Consider the following 7646-nt stretch of genomic DNA (forward strand, 5'->3'; position numbering starts at 1 on the left):
ATACCAAATATTACAATTTTTTAAATGTAATGTCTAAATGAAAGTCATCGTCTCATGGATGACATGACTTGGTTTGTATCAGAATGATGGCGCAAGGGACATTATCAGGTCTGGCTCATTGGATTGGGCCAATCGAGCCCAATTCCATTCTATTTGGTCTGAGAGTCCAATTTGACATAATTAATGATGATTCGTGTTTGGGTAAATCACGTATGTTACTTCGACCCAAAAAATGAGAATATATCCCCTGCGTTATCAACTATGTTGACACGAGTGGCAAGAATTTTCATCAATTAAAATAAGGTGTTGGACATCAGATCCGGGACTCAGGGATAGAATTTAAAGGATTCAAACCTTTAAAAAATTACTTTTAGTTAACATTTAAATTTATGAAATTGAATTTAAATTTTAAATTTTAAATCTTGTATTTAAAGTTTTATATTTAAAATCCATGCATTCAAATTCTTTTAATTCGAGTAGTTTAAAAAAATAAATGAATGAGAAAAACGAGTTAATATTCAAAACAAAAACAAAAAATTAAGAGGGACAAGTTTACCAAATAATGTCTAATCATCCTATCATATTATTTTGATTAGCGGAAGCAATGGAGGTAAACCTATCTAATTTGTCGTTCACCTCTTCTAAGAAAGCAATTGTCTGGCCCAAAAAAAAAAAAGGAATGCATTTGACTGAAATTATAGATTAAAATCAATTTTTCCTATATGAGATTTGAATTTTATGAAAGAAAGGATAAAAAAATGAAATGACAATCATATTAATCAATTGATAGATAGAAGGCAAAAGAAATCAGGAGGACACAAGCCACATGAAGTAGGTTGACCAGAGGGTAACTGCAACTGGGGCCAACGCGTATGTCCACAGCATTATGAATGAACATTCACTCTCAGTGCCCCCGAACAATTGGGCCATTGTTCCTGCCAATTTGGAGTTATACAATAAAAATTATTTATAATTTTTCTTCCCCTATATTTATAATAAAAATTATTCAATTCAGGACTGGAAGTTAAAAATATAAATGATAATCCAATCCTAGGTGCAACAAGCAAACATTGTTCTTTTTAACAAAAACCGAGAACACGATTTAATTTTTAATTAAATCTAAACTATCCCAATTACCTCAAATTACCAGCCCTAATTTTTAAATAACAACGACAATATTATGCGAGGCACTTGTCATTTCGCATTGATATATCTACCTATAAAAAATTATTCATGAACCGCCACTTAACAACTTAAAACTTTGAGTTGAAGTTGTAAGTTTTGAATGTGAAAAGTATAAGCTCTAACAATGACCAAATTGGAGGCAGTTCACAAATTTAGCACCCAAATAAACTGAACTTTCATCAATGAATTTACTGAATTCAAAAGCAAAGTTACCTATATTCATGGCTGGCGGAAAGTGCATACTGAAGCACAAGAACAAATTGATAGAGGGGATCTGATTTCACCAATCCAATATGTATTGCCCCTTTAACGACCAGAGCCCCCAACACTGGCAGGAAAATATATCGAACTGCTATAATTCCCAAGGTTGTCAACCACATAGTACCTGTTCCTTTCAGGCCTGGTCCAATGATATCAGCTCAGATAAAGTTTTCTATAAACCAGCACAGAGAAAAAGATGGAGATTTTAAGTTGAATTATATGAGAAGCTTCAGGGATAGCTTAGTATGTTGTTACCTTTAAGAAGGTTTGCGCCCAATATAAGGGTGACAGTTGGGATCGCTGCATCACTGAATGTGATAAGATAATGAAACGAACGTGAGATATCTTCCATTGAATGATAGATCAATGTAAAACAATTAACTGCGACATGATAAGAGTTGTATAAACTTGTAATAGAGCAGAGGCAAGCGAATATGCCGTAGGATTCTCTCTTAGAATGAATAATCTTAGGTAGCATTTGGATTAATAGATTTGAATTTATATTTTAAATTTTAAATTTTATATTTAAAATCCATATATTTAAAATAATTTATTTAAATAATTTAAAAAAATTAAATAAAGAAAAGAGATGAACTAAAATTCAAAAATGAAAAATAATAATTAAAATAATAAATTTATTTTTATTATTTTTTTATGTTTTTAAAAAAATATATATACAAACTTCCATTGAAAAGATACGTGTATCATAGATATATCAATAATAAAAATATAAAGAGAATAAAATATTTAAAGTGATTACCATTTTAAATAATTAAGTTATAAATAAAATTTGAAATTTAAAATTACAAAAAAAATTAAAATGAATTTAAATTTAAACTAAATCTAATTCATAACTTTTTGTATATTTATATGAGAGATTTAATTTAAATTTAAATTTAATTCTCATTAATCCACATACCATAAAGCTATAATCTATAGGGAATAAAAACTTCAAAAGGAAAAGCTCCAAGGGCTAAAGAGAATGGTTATGAGCAATGACATGGACGATCAGCTTAGATTACTTAACGGTTAAGGGTCACATTCATCTAAACGCTTGAGATGCAATTACCAACCCTAAACGCTGCCCTAGCATTTGGAATCTTAAATATTTAGATTTGAGGTTGCATACCCTAGCATTGAAGCCGAGTTTTCAACCACACGAAGTGGAGCATCACCGCCAATCAAGATATTACGAACCTGGGGGATTAAACCGATGACAAACCCAGAAATCTGAAACGAATTGAAAAAAAAAAAACATAAATTTATTCGGACAATTGCATAAAAACTTTTTAAGCAACATAGGACGCTATTTTTCACAAAACAATGAGAAAATCAGCATGTAACAATTACAACCTAGATGAAAAATATTACAGGCAAAATGCTGCGTTGATGGGGTGGTTCCTAAAAGCTTAAGTAGTGACTCTTCATACAGTATATGTCAAGTGGCAAACGTAAGTTCATGCCTCTTCTCCTTTTGCAGCCTTGAAAGCTAGGGAAAATGCAAATACCTACTACAATTTCTATCTGGAATCAACTCTCTTAAAAACTGGAAAATACCACACTCAATCATCACCGTCTCCCATCCATATTTCCGTTGACTCTGTAAAAGAGACGTCCCATCAGACTATCATTTAGTGCATGGCATACACCCATTCCTCTGGATACAACAAATGAAGAGTTAAAGGTGGAATGGAATCTTAAGTTCAGTGATAGTCGAGAGGGTGATTCTTCGTTTTCAATGTTAATGGGAGTATATGTGAATGGCTGAAAATAGAGGGTGGTAGTTGCATTTATTGCAAAAAACTATACATAGAGCTTATCACCAAGGACAGACAGAAACAAGTGTGTCCTACTCCCATAGAACTTCCTTGCATCAAAGATTCGTGACAGTAAATTTTTAAGGAATTGGAAACTCAGTCATACCGCTCCAATAGTTGATGGTGCAAACATGCCTTCCAATTGACGCTACTAAAAATCATGATTAAGTGAGACTTAATCTTTTCTGGAATTGGTACCTGGATTGAAATTTCAAAAAGATGTAAATACAATTTTATATCTTATCATTTAACATATGAAAAAGGAAACTAGAAAACCATGATTTACGACAAACCTTGTTATTCTCAATGTTTCACGTTCTCAATTCAGATTATATTAGAGGAAAATCTCATAATATATGGAAGGAAATCACACAAAACCTAGAATTATGAGCTTTATGAACTGTATGTTTTTTTCCTATTGTTCTTTCTCAGTATGTTTGCATGCTGCCAGGGGCTTCTTGAGTGTTATGTCTTCACCATGCACTGGTTAAAGTGGGAACCAGAAGCATGGATTTGATTTCTACTTATAACATTGATCCTTATAAGTGAGACATGGGAATTTTTTATGCTAGAGTTATCTTAATTAAAATAAAATCACCAAAAAAAAAAATCAGCCTTTTGTTGTTAACTTTTTTAAATATAATTGCTGATACAGTGTTCATGCCCTGCAAACTATTCTTAAGCCATGAGTTCTTTTCAATCATGTTGAAATATCTCACTTTAAGTGAAGTATGTAGCAACCTTCATATTTTCTTCTACAGATTCCGCATTAGGAAGCAGTATAGTATATGCGTCATCCATAGCATCTTTTGAAGAATTAAGCGTTTCTGAGCATTCATCTGGCAGTGATTCTGGCTTTTCTCCTGAAACTTTCAATCTGCTGAAGTTACCATCTGCATTACCTTCTCTGTGGAATTTACTTGCCGAATTCCGTATAAGATTGTACACATAAGACCACAGAAAAACAGATCCAAGCTGATGTTCGCCCAAATAAACCCAGTCCAGAAAACAAGAACAGCGTCAACTAGCTGATATAATTAACTGTGTATTCTATTGAAATTTATTATCTCGAAATTAAACCCCAAAGAGCCAATGAAGCTGCATACCGCCATAGAGAGTGAAGCGTAAGCCATCCCGTACTTGTAGCAGACATCTGGATTGCCGAAGGGACTGCCTTTCTCTTTGCATATGGCCGGGAGAATGACGATAGGCAAGTTGCCTAAATTTCCTGTTCAGATAAACTCACAGCATTTACTCAAAATGCCTGCATCAAGCACATTGATGTTGATAAAATTTTACAACAATAATAATAAGCCTCATCCTTTTAGGTGAGATCGGTTACATGAATTGTACGATATCATTATGATCTATCATATAACAAGTTTTAAAAATGTAATTAACTAAGAGATCTCGGCCAATAACTTTTAAAAGTATTCTCTTCAATAAAATTTTAATCTTACATAAAACTAGCAAGACAGCACAAAACTGTAAATTTCATAAATCATTCACTTGTGCAATAAACCAAATGCCTATCACTCAGAAACTGCAGATTCTGTGAGACTACAATTATTGTACCATTGGTTTCTTTGCAGAACAAGTGAATCCAAAGATACATATGGATATAAATGTCTATCCACACAAGTTTAGCATTTTATTATAACCACTCTTTATTTTCAAAACAAGCTGAACTGTGTTAGAAAGGAATTTTAATTTTAGACAGAGAACTATACCATAAAACTATGAGGATTATATGCACATGCCCAGGTTACTCATTAGTTCTTAGTCTATCACTTGAATTTTTTAACTTGCTATGTTAGCCCTGAAACAAACACATCAGCGTTATTTCTGATTGAAAGGGTGCTTCGAGTATCAATTCAAAACTTCCAGGAATTGAAACATTTAAGGACCACATAATTAAAGCACGAATCTTTTAGGGACCAAAAGGTACATTTAAGATGCAAAGCATAATGAATGTAACGCACATATTATAGTCTACCTGCTGCACAGCAACCCAGAGATAAGACCTTCTGAGTAGGAGGCCTTGTGATTTTAATAAGCACCCAACCTAAGGTTGAGCCTATTAAAAATGTAGCGAGAACATTGACTGGCATGAACCACCTATTTGTCACAAAAATTTAGTAAGCCATGAATTAGAATGAAGAAAAAACTCCTCTCATAAGATGTAAATCTGAAATCAGTACTTACAACGACGCAAAACTCCCCAGGTAATAGTTTTTGCTAAATTGTCGCTTACCAGTGCATTAAACACATAAAATACAATCTATATACATAGAGAACTCTTGTCAGTACGTATTCCCTTCCTTCCTTTATATATGTATGCATGCATGCATGTGTATATTAAAACACGCACCCACACAGATTCACTGAAGCATGCAAGCCCTTACATGATTCACATGCTTCCTTGCAGTTTCTCTCCCTATGTTTACCCGTCTAGTGCAAGTAATATAAGCCTAGTACCGAAATTAGCAATACTTTGATCACAGGGACAGAGGCAACATAGAACAGCTGTAGAAACCCCATAGTCACAACTCTTCCTGAAATAAATTCCAATCCTACACAAGGGAAAAGACTTGTCATCGGTATACTAAAACAAAACCACAGAGACATATATGCAATAGAGTCTTTTGAAGTTTTTATCATGAGAAGACCTTAAGAGATGTTATGACTTTACAGCGAGAACAAGTTCAAGAAGTCAACTCAATGGAGAACAAAAGCGCAGATTCTATAACATGACAATATGCAAAACAATAGTTCCTAAAAAAAAATGAACAAACGATTGGGCAACGGAAGCTGAGGAGTTTGAAAAGTACTATGTAAACCAACGCCTAACAGTCGAACAACGGTCGGTCAAATGACACAAAGGATCGTGTTTAGTTATCATTCATCGCTCATAACCAACATATAGGCAGGCGCGGAGCCATGTCTGCATAATAAAACAAACCACCACAGAGACATATTGTGCAATAGAATCTTTTGAAGTTTATTATGAGAAGACCTTAAGAGATGTTATGACTTCGCAGCGAAACAAGTTCAAGAAGTCGATTCAATGGAGAACAAAAGCGCACATTCTATAACCTGACATACGCAAAACAATAGTTCATAAAAAAAAAAATGAACAAACGATTGTGCAACGGAAGCTGAGGAGTTTGGAAAGTACTATGTAAGCTAACGCCTAACAGTCTAACAACGGTTGGTCAAATAACACAAAGGATGGTGGATAGTTATTACCCGTCACTCATAGCCAACATATAGACAGGCGCGGAGCCATGTCTGTATCGTCCATCTTCCTTACCTGTGAAGCTCTAGAGAAACACTCTGTTTCTTAAAGCAGAAGTGGCTGACCATTACAGGAAGAAAGAGACCCCTGGGGACTTGGGGTAAGAAAAAGCTAAGGAGTAAAAATGAAAAGGCTCGGGAGAGAATAAATAGGACAAAGGCGCGCCCTTTCGAAGCTGGCTTCATACACAATCGGATACAGTTCATGCCTGTATGGTGATTAGATGAACAAACTAATGGGGAATAAAAGCACTTTCAAGCTGCTAATAGTCAAAAAATGGATCGTCAAGAGACGTAATGATGATTAGTTGATGCACTCCGAAGGAAAAAAGAAAAAGGAAAAATAAAAACCGAGTGCTTATTCTTTCTAAATTATTAAATGATAAGACAGGGGCCATGTTTGTATAGTCCATCTTCCTTACCTATGAAGCTCTAGAGAAACCTCTGTTCTGAGGCAGAGATGGCTGTGAACATGCACGGAGAAAGATCACTTGCGTATAAAAAGCTGAGGAGTAAAGAGAAACATGAATGAAAAGCTCGGGAGAGAATGAAAAGCATAAGACGCGTTCTTTGAAGCTGGCTTTGAGGTTTAGACCCATATAAAGTTCATGCATGTATGATGATTGGATGCTGCTTAATTAATGAATAGTATTAAAGTTGAATTTAAAACAAATTAAAACTTAAAAAGTCCTCCTTTCTATTTCTCGGAGAACTGGAGAAGCAAAATGCAAAACAAATATGAATTGTTGATACGCGACAAAACATCGCCTACCTTCTTGTTGTATAGTCAAGGCAGAGCCTCAAGTGACTTCATCGCATCCTGCATGTGATCCATGATTCTGTTGAAGCGTCATGTCGGACCCACAATCTCAACAAAAAACATGCGCAAGAAGCCAAAGAACAAAAAAATTGGGAATAAAATAGGTTGACGTCTTAATCAGAATTCAGAAACCACATCAGTATGGATCAGATTCACTCATCTATCTTTTGCGGGCACAAAACGATGCTTCCTAGTTCCTTCCACTTGCCATTCCCTTCCCATGTCATCTCCGCCGCTACGCATCGTCTTGCGTCCTGCTCCGAGGA

The 7646-nt window shown here is 34.7% G+C and overlaps 1 pseudogene; it reads right to left on the minus strand.

The window, feature by feature from the left end:
* Positions 1–667: 667 nt before the first annotated feature.
* LOC129311204 (protein PIN-LIKES 3-like) lies at positions 668–7182 on the minus strand (annotated as a pseudogene).
* Between the last annotated feature and the right edge of the window lie 464 nt (positions 7183–7646).

This window comes from Prosopis cineraria, unplaced genomic scaffold (assembly GCF_029017545.1).
Source record: "Prosopis cineraria cultivar Desert tree isolate PC_DT_omini unplaced genomic scaffold, ASM2901754v1 PC5, whole genome shotgun sequence".
In the NCBI taxonomy this organism is placed as follows: Eukaryota; Viridiplantae; Streptophyta; class Magnoliopsida; order Fabales; family Fabaceae; genus Prosopis; species Prosopis cineraria.